The following is a 17927-nucleotide window of genomic DNA, read 5'->3' on the forward strand; positions in this document are numbered from 1 at the left end:
TGTTTTCTTTTCGACGTTAATTTTGTATTGTATCCTGCTACTTTGCAAAATGCATTTATTAAGTCTAGTAGATATTTTATGGAGTCTTTAGGGTTTTCTATGTATAATATCATGTCATCTGCAAATAATGACAGTTTCACTTCCTCCCTTCCAATTTGGATCCCTTTTATTTTTTCTTCCTGTCTGATTGCTTTGGCTAAGACTTCCAGTACTATGTTAAATAAGAGTGGTGAAAGGGGGCATCCCTGTCTTGTTCCTGTTCTAAAGGTAATGCTTGTAGTTTCTGCCCATTGAGTATGATGTTGGCTGTAGGTCTTTCATATATGACCTTGATTATGTCAAGATATGATCCCTCTATTCCCAGATTGCTGAGCGTTTTTATCAGAAATGGATGCTCAATTTTGTCGAATGCTTTTTCAGCATATATTGATACGATCATGTGTTTTTTATTCTTCATTTTGTTTATGTGGTGTATCACATTTATTGATTTGTGAATATTGTACCAGCCTTGCATCCCTGGAATGAATCCGACTTGGTCATGGTGAATAATTTTTTTGATGTATTGCTGAATTCGATTTGCTAGTATTTTGTTCAGGATTTTGGCGTCTATGTTCACCAGGATATTGGCCTGCAGTTTTCTTTTTATGTAGTCCCCTGCTATGATTGTATTGCTGTTGATTTCTCCTTTGAAGTCCTCCAGAAGATTTTTAATATATTTTGGTGCTCCTATATTGGGTGCATATGTTTATCAAGGTTATATCTTCCTGTTGGATAGATCCTTTCAATATTATGTAGTGGCCTTCTTTGTCTCTAATAATGGCCTTCATTTTGAAATCTACTGTGTCAGATATGAGTATTGCTACCCCAGCTTTTTTTTTCCTTTCCGTTTGCTTGGAAAGTTTTTTTCCATCCCTTCACTTTCAACCTGTGTGAGTTTTTTGTTGTGAGGTGGGTCTCTTGTAAACATCGTATAGATGAGTCATGCTTTCTTATCTAATCAGTTACTCTGTGTCTTTTTATTGGAGCATTCAATCCATTTAAATATAAGGTGATTATTGATATGTACTTATTTATTGCCATTTTTGTTTAGTGTGGTTATATATTTCTTTCTATTTCTGCTACTAATTACAGCAGTCCTTTTAACATTTCTTGCAGTACTGGTTTGGTGCTAATGTATTCTCTTAGCCTTTTTTGATCTGGAAAGCTCTTTATTTGATCTTCTATTTTGAATGGTAGCCTTGCTGGGTAGAGTAGTCTTGGATTCAGAGCCTTGTTTTTCATGACCTTGATTACTTCGTGCCATTCCCTCTGGCCTGTAGTGTTTCTGTTGAGAAGTCAGCTGAGAGCCTAATTGGGGTTCCTTTGTAGGTAACCTGTTGCTCATCTCTTGCTGCTTTTAGGATTATCTCTTTTTCTTCAATTTTTGGCGTTTTAATTATTATGTGTCTTGGTGTGGGCCTGTTTGGGTTCTTCTTACTTGGGACTCTCTGTGCTTCTTGAACTTGAATGCCTTCTTCCTTCACCAAATTAGAGAATTTTATGTCACTATTTTTTAAAGTATGTTCTCTAACCCTTGCTCATTTTCTTCTTCTTTGGGGACTCCTATGATGTGAATATTATTACATTTCCAGTGGTCCCACAGTTCTCTTAAGCTATCTTCCTGTTTTTTAATTGTTTTTTTCTTTTGGTTTTCTGATTGGTTGATTTTTTTCTACCCTATCTTCTAATTCACTGATCTGGTCCTCAGCTTGCTTCCTCTACTCTGCTGTTTTGACCTTCCAATATGTTCTTTATTTCTGATATGGCATTCTTTATTTCTTCTTGGTAGTTTTTAATTTCCAATTGGTTAATTTTCAACATTTCTATGTCTTTACTCATGGTGTTGACGTCCTTACTCATGCTGTCTCAAGATCATGGCTCTGAATTCTAGCTCTGTTAACTTGCTTAACTGGTCCACATTTATTTCATCTTCAGTAAAGGTCTCTTGTTCTTTCATTTGGCTTTTGTTTCTTTGTTTCACCATTTTGCCTATCACAGTGGGCTTTGGAGCCTGCCAAATTTTCCCTGTAGTTGTTGGTGTTCTGCTGTTTGTGGCTCCCTCTCCTGGGTTTGGATGAGTGAGGGAGGACCCATGTTAAACACCACTGTCAAGTCTTACTTTCCTGGGCAGAGTTGCAAGCCCAGAAATGGTTCAGTTATCCTCTAGCTTTCTGCCTGGTGGCTATCAGTAGAGGTTACTTGAAGAGCCTTGGATTCTCAGTTGAACGAAAAACTTCCTCAGGTGCTCAGTTTAAGGGGATTTCCGGAGGGTGGGGCAGATGCTGGTTGTTAATAAACCTCAATTTTTATTTCAATGGCCCACCTGGGCGAGGGGCCACCTCTGAGGGAGGGGCCACCACTTCTCCCCAGAGCCTTGGGAAGGAGTAAGATGGGCACCGTCCTGCATGGCTGCAACTCAGCATAAGCTCTGAGCACCCTCCAAATCCCGTGTCCCCACACAGTTCCAGTCCAGTTGCCCCCCTCTGCCCCAGCCCAAGGTGAGTGGCTGTGGATATTTTTGTGTCTGTCCCGGCTCTGGGCTGTGGAGCCTCTTGGGAGTTTACCCCTGAGGGTGTTGCTTGCAGCTAAGACCGCTGCCGTCTATGGGCTCCCAGCCCCCCTATTGCGCCTCCACAATTCTACCAAGATCTAGTCAGTGTCCCTGGTTATATGTCCTTGGAAGCTGCTTTTCTGTTGCTTTTTCCCAATGATTTGTCTTTGTTTTGGTTGTAATTCCAGTTTGGTCCTGGAAGATGGTCTGTGTAGTTTCCATTTACTCCGTCACCATTTTGGAATCAGCACTATTAATATGCATTCACTTCAAAGAAATTGCTTTATGTTAGCCAATCTGGTTTTCACAGTCACAAGTCATCAGCAGAGTTTTTCTCTAAAGTGAGCCTTACTTTAAAGAGCACCAACATAAGAAATCAATAAGAATGGCTTGACATTGGAAAGGATTTTGAAATCCAAGAGGAAGAAAGTTTAGCTTGATTTTAATGCTAAATTCTAAAACTGCTAGTTTTTGCAATAGAAAAATTTTTAACATGATGGTGACTCATTCCAATAAGTCTGATAGTACAGAATATCAGGATTCAATACAATTATTGATTGATTGTTGATTATTCCATTAAAGTACTGATAAATCCATGTACTAAAAAAAGAAAAATTTTAGCACTGGCCGGTTTGGCTCAGCGGTTGGAGCGTCGGCCTGCGGTCCAGAGAGACCCAGGTTCGGTTCCCGCTAAGGGCACGTACCTCAGTTGCAGTTTGTCCCCAGCCCTGGTTGCTCGTGCGGGTGGCAGCCACTTGATGTGTCCCTTCACATCGATGTTTCTCTCTCTCTCTCTCTTCCTCTCTCTCCCTCCTGCTCTACCTGAACAAAAAATGGAAAAAATGTCCTCGGGTGAGGATAAAAAAAAAAAAAAGAAAAGAAAAATTTTAGACACAGTGATGATTGCAAAGCTACAGTCACTTCCCCCCAGAGACTCATAATTTAGTGGATAAGGATAATCAATAACACAAGGCAGCATTTGTTCCTTTTCAAATGAGCGTCACTGCCAGTAAATTTCTCTAGGAGTTTATAAGAAAAAAACAATCTTTCTGAATAGAGCAGCTCTTAAATTCTCTGTGCTCCTGACATTAATTTTCTGCCTTTCAGGGGAAACCAAATGCTCAACTAAATGTACATTTTTCTCCAAGAAGAATTAGCTGGTGTTTGTGTAGAATTTTTGTCTTGATCATTGTCATAAGCAACGTATTCTTTATTTCTGTATTATACATGGCCGGGAAAAGCAGTAAACATAAATGGAGACATCAGTAGTATTTTCTGAACATATTTTATTTATGTCTTCTACAAACAAATATATTTTCAAGCCATGATGGAAAATTACTAGAAATTTCTATAACATGACTATAAATGTGAAAAAAGAACTTTTTTAAAAAAGGAAACTCCTAAGACTTGTAAGAAAAATAGAAAAACATTAATCCTTCTGATAAACTAAATCAGTGAAGATTTATCTAGGACTTAGGTTCTTGGTAAAGGAAAAAAAAAGAGCTTGCTTTGATAATATACCTTGTTTCAGTCTCTTACATTGCAGTTGCATAAAAACATTTAAAAATTTCATTAAACCACCAAAATAGTTAACCTAACTGCCTCTTCCTGAGGGAAACTGTGATAACAACTCACATGTGGCAGCTGTTGTCGAGTACCTGTTCAAAGGACTGCAGAGGAAAGGTGGTGAATTTATGGTATTATCAGTGGCAAGTTGGATGATAGCAACAATTTTTACTAATTCCCTGAAACCATTCAAAGGAATACACTGAGATATCTCACATAATGTAAGAATGTAAAAATATTTTCCAGTTCTTACCTAACATATCTAATTGCTTTTTACAGGTGCTTGAGGATATCTAAGTATTGCTCAGCAATTTAAGATAGATGAAACTATAGTTGAGAATGTTCTCGGTAGATTTAACCTTTTACAGGTCAGAATACTTTACAAGTTACTTATTGTCTATAGTTTCTTCCTGTGAAGAAACTACTTTTAGCATGGGCAAAAGTACCAAGGGGATCTGGATAGCCCATTTAGTTGTTTAGTCTAAAAAGATCTTCAATGATGGGGAAGGAAGGGAAGCTGGGTTTGGGAGGAAAGAAAAGATAGATGAACAGTCACATACATCTGTTGTTGTTAGTGCTTTTTGCTGCTTATTGGAGTATGTGAAAATTTGCTAATGTCATTGGATAAGCTAGTTTTCTGATAGGCCTAGAGCTGACATGGCTCAAAAATGTGTAGTTGTGTGGCTTTTTCCCTCAGAATATTACCAGTCCTCCCTTTCATGAATCTTTGTCACCTGGGTAGCACATCAACCTCTCAATTATCCATTCCAGCACCCAGAAACAAGTCTCCTCACTTACCACATTGGAATAATTTATGCCATTAACTTCCATAGAAGGCCTTTAATGGGACAGGCACTGTGCTATAAACAAGGCTAAATCCATTGAGTTGTGACTGACAACTGAGCCAAACCTCCAAGGGAATTAAATTATAATGTGACAAATTCCCTGTTTGATAGTAAGGCAATGAACTAGAGTTTACATTTGAAGTATCATCAAGAAAAGTAGGAGTAACATTTTTAGACTCAGTGATTTATATGATCCTATGGATTTCTTAACACTATAACTAACATAGAGAAATAAATGTAATCAGCTTCTTCTGGCTTGTGATTTGATATGCATGCAAAGCAAACATAAAATTTTATGATTTTTTCCTAATGACTTCCACCCTTAGACTTTTCTATTCTAATCTAATCTCTGATTTAGCTTTCAACTTCCAGTGTTTGCATATTCATTCTTTTTTAAGATGGACTTCATATTTCCCTTCCTAGTCATCGAGGTCTTTTAGACTGAGTATCTAAAATGCACTTGCTGTCCAAATGGCAAAATGTTGATAAATATTGAAGCTGGAATATGGTCATGTAAAGTCATTATATCTTTATTTTCACTTTTTAAAAGTTCAAAATACAAAGTCAAAAGATAAAGAAAACTATAATAAAAGTCACATTCAGATATTGTGTCTGTAAACAAGATGAGTACAAAGTTGACTTCTCTGGGAAGAGAGAAGTTTATAGGAAGACTTACAGGTCTAACTGCTTCCTCTGTCTATTAAAAGACACAAATGTGCCCATTATAAAACACACGTATTTTCTGCTTTAAGACTTTTATGTGCAATGAAAGTCTTTATGCAAAGGACTGTTGGGTTCTTAGGGTTTCTAAGTTTCCTTGATGGGGTGATGTCATGTAAATCTTGTAAAAGAATTAGGCCTAAAACCATAATTGCTAAGCTCACCCATTTCTGTATTATGGTCATTGTTGTTAATTTTAAAATTCCATAGGTCTGTTTCTTTTTTAACACATAACTAATGTTAGGGGCCAGATGTTTCCTTTAGATCAGGTCAGAGCTTCTTAGTTGCTTCCCTTTTTGCTCTTACAACACATATAAACTAATATCTTCTATATAGTCGCTTGAGGGATATTATAGTGTAGAGAGTCCTTGAACTGGAAGCTTAGAATAATGTCTCAGGGACAAGGAAGGAAGCTCTAAGTGAAAAATGAAAAAGTTATCAAAACTGAGCGCTGCCAGCAATAAGGAGAGCTATTAAAGCTCTATTCTATTTTAACCAACCATTATATGTTTTTTCTATTAATCCTCAAGAGAGGATATTTCTTCCATTGATTTTTAGAGAGAGTGGAATGGAGGGTGGGAGGGGAGTGAGAAAGAGAGAAACATTGATTGGTTGCCTCCTACACATGCCCTGACTCGGGCTGGGGATAGAACCTGCAACCCAGGTACGTGTCCTTTACGGGGAATCGAACCTGTGACCCTTCAGTGAGTGGGCCAATGCTCTAACCACTGAGAAAAATGGCCGGGGAATAACCTACCATTATTTTTATTGTAAAAACTATTTTATAAATCATGGGTTAAAGATATCATATTGAGAAACCAAAGGATATAGAAAACCACAGCTGAAAGTAGAAGGGAAAAGTACAAATGTCTGCAAATCTGTACCAATATTATTGTTATCAGACTTAAAAATTGCATATAGTTGATTCCCATTCTAATAAAGCAAAAAGAATTGTCTCTAGGAATTCAAGATCAATTATCAAAATATGTATAGTGTCACATATATTGAATTGAATTGAATTTGGTTTGGTTAGGTATAATGGCATCATCCAGATGGTGCTATTGATGAAAAAGTGTCTTCATAAAGCAGCTTGCAACCTTCTTTCTTAATCTGTAATTATGAAATTAAACAGTAGAGATGTAAAAAAATATGATACAAGAATTCAAGTATCACTCAAAGAAGTTTTTGTTTGTATTTAGTGACAAAAAGGTAGTTAAATTTTGGCTTACATTTTACTACATATTTGGCACTGAAACATAATACATTAAAACTTTCATTTTATGTATTAACAAATGATGCTCTTCATTATTTAGTTATGTCACAGGAAAATTTTTGAGACATCTAGTCAAGATAAAAGAATAGGTAAATACTGCGCTCACATCCTCCAACAACCACTTTAGAATTACAGCTAAACTACAGAACAGTCATCATTGAGAACCACCTGAAGTCTAGCTGAACAGAAGGCCTATAACTAAGGCTATAAAGAAGCCACACTGAAACTGGTAGGAGTGGCAGAGAAGAGAATGGGCTGGTCCCACATCCATGTGTGGTGCTTAAAGATCAGGAGGAATATCTTGGCTGTGGAGGTCCCCCCTTGAGCCCACCCTGTGCTTCCCAGCCCAGGATTCCAGTGCTGGGAAGAAAAGTCTTCATAACTTCTGGCTGTGAAAACCAGAAGGGATTTCGGCTAAATGAGACAGAGAGCTTGTAGAGTCCCAAGCAATCCTCTTAAAGGGCCCATGCATGAAGTTACTTTCTGACAGACTCACTTGCTCTGAGCTCCAGCCCTAATAGCAGCAATTCAAAAACATAGGCACACCTAGAAAACTGAATTGTCTGGCTTCAGGGCAAGGGCTGGAGAGGAAGCTTTCTCCAGAACAGAGTGCTAGCAGAAGCCATTGTTTCATTGCTGAGCTCTGCCCCTGAATGTGTTGGTGATCACCTTATCTGAGTTTCTGTCAACTCAGCTAACACTGTTTGTCCCACCCTGGTGATTCCCTGAGACCCTGCCCCACCCAACTTGTGGGCCTACTCAAGCCATTTCCAGTGACTTTTCCACACAAATGGTCTGTCTTGGCTCAGGCTGTGGACTTTCCTAAAATCTCTCAAATGTTCACTAATCCCAAACAAGTAGCATCTGGCCTTAGCACACCCTGTACCTCTTGCTAAGCTGCCCCAACCCTGACATTAGTGGCAGCCAGCCTCAGTTCACAACTTAACATCTCCCCATCACATCCAAGCCCAGCATAAGCAGAAAACATCTGCAGATAGAGCACAATGTAGGTTATACCAGCTGGCCCCGGGCAGAGCAAAGGCAGAGGCTGATCTGGGCCTGCATAAGAGGCCCCAGACCTAACAAACCTAGTGGCCCAAAACACCTAGTGGCTAGCTTCAGACCACACCAGGGTACCATAAAACCATCTACACAGATGACACACCATAAGGGTGAACTTGGTAGGCACTAGAGCCCCACTAAAGTGAATCTTGGTCTGTGAGGTCAACCTCAGCACAACAGTTCCTCTGCTGTAATCATGACCAATCCTCATATTCAATCAGCTTGAGGATCAGTCCTTCCCACTGAGGTGCCAACAGCCATTAAGGCCCAACTACAATAGGAGGGCACATACAACCCATACAAAGGACACACCTGGAGCATCTGGTACAGGTGACCAGGGAGACTGTGACACTGGGACCACAAGACATCTACTACATAAGACCATACTACCAAGATTGATAGCTCTAGCAGCTCCACCTAATACATGGAAATAAATACAGGAAGAAGCCAACATAAAAAGGCAAAGAAACGTGTCTAAAATAAAATAACAGAACAAAGCTCCAGAAAAAGAACTAAACAAGCAATCTAACAGATACAGAGTTCAAAACATTGGTTATAAGGATGCTCAGTCATCTCAGTGAGAACATCAACAAAGAATGGAAAACAAAACAAGGACATGAGAAGTATAAAAAGGGATCAGTCAGAAATAATATAATAACTAGCATGAAGAATACATTAGAGAGAATCAACAGCAGAGGACTGAATCAGAGATTTGAGATTTGAAGCATAAGCTAGCATAAAAATCCAATCAGAACAGAAAAAAAAAAAATCCAAAAAATGAGGATAGTTTAAGGGGTCTCTGGATCAACACTAAGTGTACCAACATTTGCATCAGAGGGAAACCAGAAGGAGAAGATATATAGCAAGGAATTAAGAAAGTGAAAACTATTTTAAAAAATAGTGATGATGAACTTTCCTAACCTGATGAAGGAAACAGACATACAAGTCCAGAAAGATGAACCCAAAGAACATAATTAAAATACCAAAGGAGAGGATTTTAAAAACAGCAGGAGAAAGACAGTTACCTACAAGAAAGCTACCATAAGACTGTCAGCTGATTTCTCAACAATTTGCAGGCCAGAAGGGATTGGCAAGAAATACTGAAAGTGATAAAAAGCAGGGATGTACAATCAATATTACTCAACCCAGCAAGTCAATCATTTAGAATAGAAGGACAGATAAAGAATTTCCCAAACAAGAAGAGGCTAAGGGACATAACCACCAAACCAGTATTGCAAGAAATGTTTTTGAAAAGTAAGCTACTATGTTGTGAGGGTCACATATAACTATGACCTGAGCATAGCCTTGAAGAGCTTAGGCAGCCCTGGCTGGTTTGGCTCAGCAGTTAGAGTGTCAGCCTGCAGTCCACAGAGACCCAGGTTCGGTTCCTGCTAAGGGCATGTACCTTGGCTGCAGTTTGTCCCCGACCCAGTGCAGGTGGCGGCCACTCAGATGTGTCCCTTTCACGTCGATGTTTCTCTCTCTCTTTTCCTCTCTCTCCCTTCCACTCTATCTGAATAAAACAAATGGGAAAATGTCCTCGGGTAAGGATAAAAAAAAAAAAAAAAAAGAGCTTAGGCAATCCCTGGCCAACCGCAAGCAAGGAAGCAGGAAGCAGTTCTACAACCACAGGAATTTGCTTTGATCAATAAACATGAGTTTGAAGAGGACTCCCACACCTCAAATGATAATGTAGCTCGGCAGAAACTTTGCTTTCAGGCTTCTGAGGCCCCGAAAAGAGAATTTTGCCACTTCAAGACCAGGCTTTTGACAAACAGAAATGTGAGATAATAAATGGGTTTTGCGTTGAATACTAAGTTTGTAGTGGTTTGTTATGAAGCAATAGAAAATTCGTATTTTAGTAGTGGCTTTTTGTTTTTGCAATTTCTATCATTTCTTGTATAAAAGCAAATCATATGAAAGCTATTTTTGGGATTATAGATATTCCATTCCCCACAGAAATTATTTCATGAAATGAAGGTTCAACATTAAATTTTATGAAACTATGAAACGTAATTTATTTAAACAGTGAACAGATATTTCTGGGATGCTCTCCATTTGCTGGGTACTATTCTAGGTAGTGTGAAATATAGAAATGAACAAGAATGTAAATTCCCTGGCCACAAGGAACTTACATTTTCATATCAAAGAAAGATGTTTAAGATTTTTAAAAATACCAAACTAATGCAGGGGTAGGCAAAAGTAGGTTTACAGTTCTGAGTATGTGAAATAACATAGCTTATTCTTGTCTTATTTATGTATTTATTTGTATTATTATTTATTCATTATTTGTCCATACAAATAACTGTAAACCTACTTTGCCAAGCCCTATATGTGATAAAATTAGGTGGCATAATAAATTAAGTAAAGTGAAGTTAGACTATGGAGTGTGATGAGAAATTATTCTTTTAAATACATTGGCCCCTAGAAAGAGAATGTTTGGGCAGAGAAGCCCAGGGAAGAGAGGGAGCAGGGCCAGCACCCAGCTATCTGGGACGAGAAGATTTGAAGTAGAGGGAATAGCCAGTGGAAGGTCGGCGGAGGGACCTAGTTTGACACATTCCGGGGCAGTCAGTGTGATTTGAACAGAGTGTAAAGCAGACGACAATAAGAGTTAAGGGTGGAGAAGTGGTCAATGGCCAAACCATATAGGACTTAGATTCTGAGTCTTCGAGGATATTTTCTGTTTCTGAAACTTTCATCAAAACTCTTTGAAGACAGTCTTCGTTTCAATGTTTATCTCTTATAAAAACCTACTGAATTTATCTTAGAGTTTGGTGTATGAAGAAATTATTTTATGATAAGCTCTTTGAAACATTTCACAGTTCCCTGTGGTCCTGGCTGCCAGTAGACACCTAAGTTGGGCTTGAGCAAACTAACATTCCTCAGCTAAGGTTTTGATATAATCCATTGCTCCTCCTTCACCATTATTTTATTTATTTATTTATTTATTTATTTATTTATTTATTTATTTATTTTGTTTCATGCTACCATTGATTTTATGTTGTTTAAATACCTTTTGGAAGTAGGTATAATTTTTAAAAATATCAATGAAATCACCGCAATTGCCAATCAGAGAAATGCATTTCCTAAAACTATGATTTATATAAAATCCATTTGTTAAACAATTGTTTAGTATCTAGGGACTATGGATTAAATTAAATGAATAAATCCTCAATTTTTTTTTTTTTTTCCCCAGAGAGGTTAAATATGTGAAATAGGATAGAGTAAGTTTTAAAGGTACAGGGAAGTAAGGCCTCACATATAACACTATGGAAGGTCAATGCAGGAAAAGTTTCGCTGGCAATCTGAATTGAAGAAGACATCATGGAGAGGAACTGATTTCATTGAATCTTAAAGTAAGATTACTGTGGGCTGCTGAATATGGTAATGCTTGTTGTATACTGAACACAATAAAAGAATGCCACTAACATATATGTGATAATATTATATGATATATCTATGATATTTATACATGTATGTGTCCATATTATGACAGTTTTCTTATAGAGTGCAAAGTGTCTTGAGGAAGTGGTTTCATTCATTTGCATAAACTCACTAGTAAGCTTATAATAGCAATAACAGTCATTTCTGAATATGGAAGTAACAGTAATTTGCAAATATTAATTTTAATTCGAGTTGTCTGGGATGGAGATTGAACATGTTATAATTTTTAAAATCTTTCAGCACACACACCATTGTTAAAGATCAATGAATTTGGAAAGTATGGGTAACATTTCAATAGAAAGTAGAAAATTCTAATTTATAAAAAAATATTTTTCATTATAGTTGACATGCAGTGTTACATTAGTTTCAGGTGTACAAAATAGTGATTCAACATTTATATACTTTACATAGTGATCACCACAATGTCTAGTAACCATCTGTCACTGCACAATAATATTATAATATTATTGACTCTGTTCTCTATGATGTACATTACATCCTCATGATTTATTTTAAAACTGGAAGTTAGTACTTTTTTTCTTTGGTACATGCCCCTAGCAGGAACTGAACCTGGGACTCTCTGGTCCACAGGCCGATGCTCCAACCGCTGAGCCAAACCAGCCAGGGTAAAGTTAGTACTTTTTAATCCCCTTCTCATTATCTGCTCAACCCCCACCTCTCTCCCCCCTGGCAACCATCAGTTTATTCTCTTTATTTTTGAGTTCATTTCTGTTTCATTTTGTACATTCATTTGTTTCATTGTGTAGACTTCACATGTAAGTGAGATCATGTGGTATTTATCTTTTTCTGTGACTTATTTCACTAAACATAATATTCTAAGTTCCATCCATGTTGTGACAAATGGCAAGATTTTATTCTTTTCTACAACAGAGTAGTATTTTATTCTATATGTATATAAAATATCTTCATTATCCATTCATCTATTAATGAACACCTAGGTGCCTTCATATCTTGCCTATTACTAACAATGCTTTAGTTAACATAGAGATGCATATGTTTTTCACATTATTGTTCTGGTTTTCTTCAAATAAATACCCAGAAGTGAAATTTCTGGATTGACAGTAGTGCTATTTTTAAGTTTTTGAGGAATCTCTGTAGTAATTCCCATAGTAACTGCACAAATTTATAATCCCACTAACAGTGCACAAGAATTTCCTTTTCTCCACTTTGCCAACACTTGTTATTTTTTTGATAATAGCCATTCTGACAGGTGTAAGGTGATATCTTGTGATTTTGATTTGTATTTCCCAGATGATTAGTGATGTTGAGCATCTTTTCAGGTATCTGTTGGCCATCTGTATGTCTTCTTTGAAGAAATACTTATTCAGGTTCTCTATCCATTTTTAAATTGGATTATTTGTTTTGTTTTTTTCCTTTTCCATGTTGAGTTGTGTGGATTCTTTATATATTCTGGATATATCATTTGCTAATATCGTCTCCCATTTAGTGGGTTGCCTTTCATGTTGTTGATGGTTTCCTTTTCTGTGCAAATGGTTTTAATTTGATGTAGTTCTATTTGTATATTTTTACTTTTGTTGCCTTTGCCTGAGGAGACATACCAAAAAAAATTTGATTGCTAAGTCTGATGTTAAAGAGTTTACTGCCTTTGTTTTCTTCTAGGAGTTTTATGTTCCAGGTCTTGCATAAATACTTAAATAAATACTTAAATAAATACTTACATTTAAGTATTTAATCCATTTTTAATTTATTTCTGTATATGGCGGGAAAAAAGTGGTCTACTTTCATTTTTTGCATGTTATTTTCCAGTTTTTCCAATAGCAATTATTGAAGAGACTGTCTTTTCCACATTGTATGGTCTTGCCCGCATTGTCAGAGACTTACTTACCACATAAGTGTGGGTTTATTTCTGGGCTCTCTATTCTGTTCCATTTATCTATATGTCTGTTTTTTATGCCAGTATCAAACTGTTTTGATTACTATAGCTCTGTAGCATAGTTTTAAATCAGTGTATAATACCTCCAACTTTGTTTTTCTTTCTCAAGATTGCTTTGGCTACTTGGGGTCTTTTGTGGTTGCATATCAATTAGGGGGTCATTTGTTTCAATTCTAAAAAAAAAAAATCATTGATATTTTGATAGGAATTGCATTAAATCTGGACATTGCTTTTGGTAGTATGGACATTTTAATGATATTAACTTTTCTAATCCATGAACACAGTATATTCTTTTATTTATTTGTGTCTTCAGTTTCTTTCATCAATGTCTTATAGTTTTTAGAGTACAGATCTTTTTACATCCTTGGTTAAATTTATTTTTAGATATTTTATTCTTTTTGATAAAATTCTAAATAAGATTGGTTTCTTAATTTCTCTTTCTGAGGGTTTATTTGTTTATAGAAATACAACAGATTTTGAATATTATTTTTGTATCCTGTAATTTTGCTGAATTTATTAGCTCTAATAAATTGTTATTTGGTAGAATTTTTAGTTTCCTACATATAGTATTATGTTATGTGCAAATAGTGGCAATTTTTCTTCTTCCTTTTCAATTTAAATATCTTTTATTACTATTATTTATTTATTTTTTGTCTGATTGAAGCTAGACAATGAATGGGTCTGGGCTGCCTGTCACTACTTGAGCCAATTAAGCAGAGACAAGGTTGAATCGTATGTGAGCATTTATTCCAATATTGCCGGCAGAATGGAGAGCAGTAGGTCATCCTGTAAAATCTGCTCTGCCCCTCTCACTTGGCAGCTACTTTTATTTTTTTATTTATTTCATTTATTTATTTTTTAATCCTCACCTGAGGATATATTTTTCTATTTTTTTGTTCAGATAGAGTGGGAGGGAGAGAAAAGGGGAGGTGGGGGAGAGAAAGAGACATCGATGTGAAAGGGACACATCTAGTGGCTGGCTGCCTCCCACACAACCCCAATCAGGGCCTGGGACAAACTGCAACCAAGGTACATGCCCATAGTGGGAACCGAAACTGGGTGTCTCTGGACCACGGGCAAACACTCTAACCACTGAGACAAACTGGCCAGGACTTGGCAGCTACTTTTAAAGGGTAGAGAAGCAGTGACTATGGGAGAAAAGGCAGTTGGGCAAAAAGGGGAAAAAAAATGGGTAAATTGGTTATAGGCAAGGCGGGGAGGAATGTGGAATGGGGGTCTACAGGGGCTGGTCGCCAGTGAGTCACAGTCAGGAGTCCAGTGTTCTGATAATCATGTTGTTAATCTTTCCATGATGTCAGGTAGTCTGCTTGTCCTCAGATTAGAAGAATGGACAGCATTCCTGAGGTTAACTCCTGAGGTGTACACCTCCTAGCCACATCAGAATGGGCTTTTCTTTTTAAAATAGGTTTTTATTGATTTTTTAGAGAAAGAGGAAGGGAGAGAGATGGAAACATCAATGTGAAACAGAAACATTGACCTACTGTCTCCTGCATGCCCCCTACTGGGGATTGAGCCTGCAACCCAGGCACGTGCCCTGGCAGGAAATCAGACTGGGACCTCTCAGTCCATGGGGTGTCACTCAATCCATCGAGCCACACCACGGCCAAGAACAGGCTTTTCTTTAATCAGAACAAAGCAACAACAATTAATATTGCAAAGGATAAGTAACATTTCTTATAACTATGGCTATTATACCACTATGGTTAGCTCTCTAGTCTATTATTCTCTCCCACCTCTTTCATAATTGCTGAGGCTAGGACTTCCAAAACTGTGTTGAATAAGAATGATGAGAGTGGGCATCCTTGTCTTATTACTGGTCTTAGAGAAAACACTTTGAGCATTTCAACATTAAGTATAATATTAGATGTGTGTTTATCATGTATAACCCTTATTATGTTGAGGTATTTTCCTTCTATACCAATTTGTTGAGAGTTTTTATCATCAATGCATGTTGGATTTTAGCAAATCCCCTTTCTGCATCTATCGAGGTGAGCATATGATTTTTATCCTTCATTTTGTTTAGGTGATACACCATGATTTATTTGTGGATATTGAACAACACTTGAATCGCTGGAGGAAATCACACTTGATTATAATGTATGATCTTTTTAATGTATTGCTGAATTTGGTTTGCTAATATTTTTGTATCTATGTTCATCAAGGATATTGACTTGTAATTTTCTCTTTTTTGTAGTGTCTTTGTCTGGTTTTGGTATCAGGGTAATGATACTAAATGCTGGTCATGTAGAATTAGTTTGGAAGTATTCTCGCCTCCAGTTTTTTTTTGTTTGTTTGTTTTTTTTAATAGTTTGAAAAGGATAGGTATTAATTTTTCTTTGTTGATTGGTAGAATTCACCAGTAAAGTCTTCTGTACCTGGAATTTTGTTGGTTGGGAGTTTTTGGATTCCTGATTCAATTTTGTTTCTAGTAATCCATATGTTCAGATTTTCTGTTTCTTCCTGATTCAGTCTTAAAAAAGTATATATTTCTGGGATTTATCCATTTCTTTCAAGGTGTTCAATTTATTGGCATATAATTATTGAGAGGATTCTCTTATTTCTGTGGTATCAATGTTCAATATCTTCTTTTATTTATGATTTTATTTATTTGAGCACCCCAACCCCTCTTGTCTTTGCTGTTTGGCTAAAAAGGTTTATTTTGTTTGCCTTTTCAAAGAACCAGCTTTTACTTATGTTAATCTTTTATATAGATTTTATAATCTCCATTTTATTTCTCCGATTTTTATTATTTATTTTCTACTACTCACTTTGGACTTTGTTTTTTCTTCTTTTTCTAGTTTCTTTGGTATAAGGTTATACTGTTTGAGATTTTCCTTATTTCTTAAGGTAGGCCTGTATTGCTAAGAGGACCTCTTAGAACTGCTTTTGCTATGTACTAAAGATTTTGAATTATTGTGTTTGATGTTCATTTGTCACGAGAAATGTTTTCATTTCTGTTTTTTAAATTTTAATTTTTTAATTTTATTGTTGTTACAGATGTTTCTCCTTTTTTACCCCATTGACACCCTCCTCCCCATCGCCGCCCCCCCACCCCGCCCCGTCCCCGTCATTGTCGTTCATGTCCATTGGTTATACATACATGCATATAAGTTCTGTGGTTTATCTCTTCCCACACCCCACCACCCCCTCTTCTGAGGGTTGTCAGTCTAGACCCTACTTCTGTGTTTCTGGGTGTACCTTATTTCTCAGACTGTTATATTCATTGTATTCCTTATATAAGTGAGATCATGTGGTATTTGCTGTTTTCTGCTTGGCTTGTTTCACTTAGGATAATACTTTCCAGGTCCCTCCATATCGTCTCAAAGGAGAAGAAATCATTCTTTCTTACAGCTGCATAGTACTCCACTGGGTATATGTACCGCTGCTTTTTTATCCATTCGTCTACTGATGCACACTTGGGCTGTTTCCAGATCTTAGCTATTGTAAATGGTGCTGCTGTGAACATGGGGGTACATATATTCTTTCTGATTGGTGTTTCAGGCTTCTTAGGGTATATTCCCAGCAGTGGAATCACTGGGTCAAATGGAAGTTCAACTTTTAATTTTTTGAGGTAACACCATATTGTTTTCCATAGTGGCTGCACTAGTCTGCATTCCCACCAGCAGTGCACTAGACTCCCCTTTTCTCCACACCCTCGCCAACACTTGTTTGATGATTTGTTGATGGCGGCCATTCTGACAAGTGTGAGTTGATACCTCATTGTTGCTTTAATTTGCATCTCTCTGATGATTAGTGATGTTCAACATTTCTTCATATATCTCTTGACCATTTGCATGTCCTGTTTAGAGAGGTGTCTGTTCAGCTCCTCTGCCCATTTTTTAATTGTTTTTTTTCTTTCTTTTCATTTTGTTGAGTTGTATGAGTACTCTATATATTTTGGAAATTAACCCCTTATCTGATGTATCATTAGCAATGATGTTTTCCCATACAGTGGGTTGCCTTTCCATTTTGATGATTGTTTCCTTTGATGTGCAGAAGCTTTTTAGTTTGATGTAGTCCCATGTGTTCATTTTCTCCTTTGTTTCTGTTGCCGTAGGTGACGTGTCAGTGAAAATTCTGCTGCGTATGATGTTCAAAATTTTGATGCCTACATTTTCTTCTAGAATTTTTATGGATTCACAGGTCAAATATAAGTCTTTTATTCATTTTGAGTTTATTTTTCTGTATGGTGTAAGTTGATGGTCTAGTTTCATTTTTTTGCATGTAGCTGTCCAATTTTCCCAACACCATTTATTAAAGAGGCTGTCTTTACTCCACTGTACGCTCTTGCCACCTTTGTCAAATATTAATTGAGCATATTGCCTTGGGTCTATTTCGGGGTTCTCTGTTCTGTTCCACTGGTCTATATGCCTGTGCTTGTGCCAGTACCAGGCTGTTTTAATTACAGTCGCTTTGTAGTATAACCTGATATCTGGTATTGTGATCCCATCTACTTTGTCCTTCTTTTTCAAAATTGCTGTGGCTATT

General features: G+C 37.0%; 1 protein-coding gene across 9 annotated transcripts in view; it reads left to right on the plus strand.

Annotated features, from left to right (window-relative positions):
• The window catches only part of CD36 (CD36 molecule), a 214882-nt gene that overhangs the window by 101197 nt on the left and 95758 nt on the right, over positions 1 to 17927 (plus strand). For 3 of the 9 annotated variants that reach the window (XM_036246789.1, XM_036246791.1, XM_036246794.1), the window contains exon 3: positions 11256 to 11415. The exons of 4 other annotated variants lie outside the window; for them this stretch is intronic. The gene's annotated coding sequence lies outside the window, so the exon portion shown is untranslated. Of the gene's footprint in view, positions 1 to 11255; positions 11416 to 15462; positions 15537 to 17566; positions 17583 to 17927 lie in introns of those variants that run through there. 2 more of the 9 variants (XM_036246795.1, XM_036246803.1) reach the window with 2 other exon arrangements.

This window comes from Molossus molossus, unplaced genomic scaffold (genome assembly GCF_014108415.1).
Source record: "Molossus molossus isolate mMolMol1 unplaced genomic scaffold, mMolMol1.p scaffold_m16_p_7, whole genome shotgun sequence".
NCBI classification, from domain to species: Eukaryota; Metazoa; Chordata; class Mammalia; order Chiroptera; family Molossidae; genus Molossus; species Molossus molossus.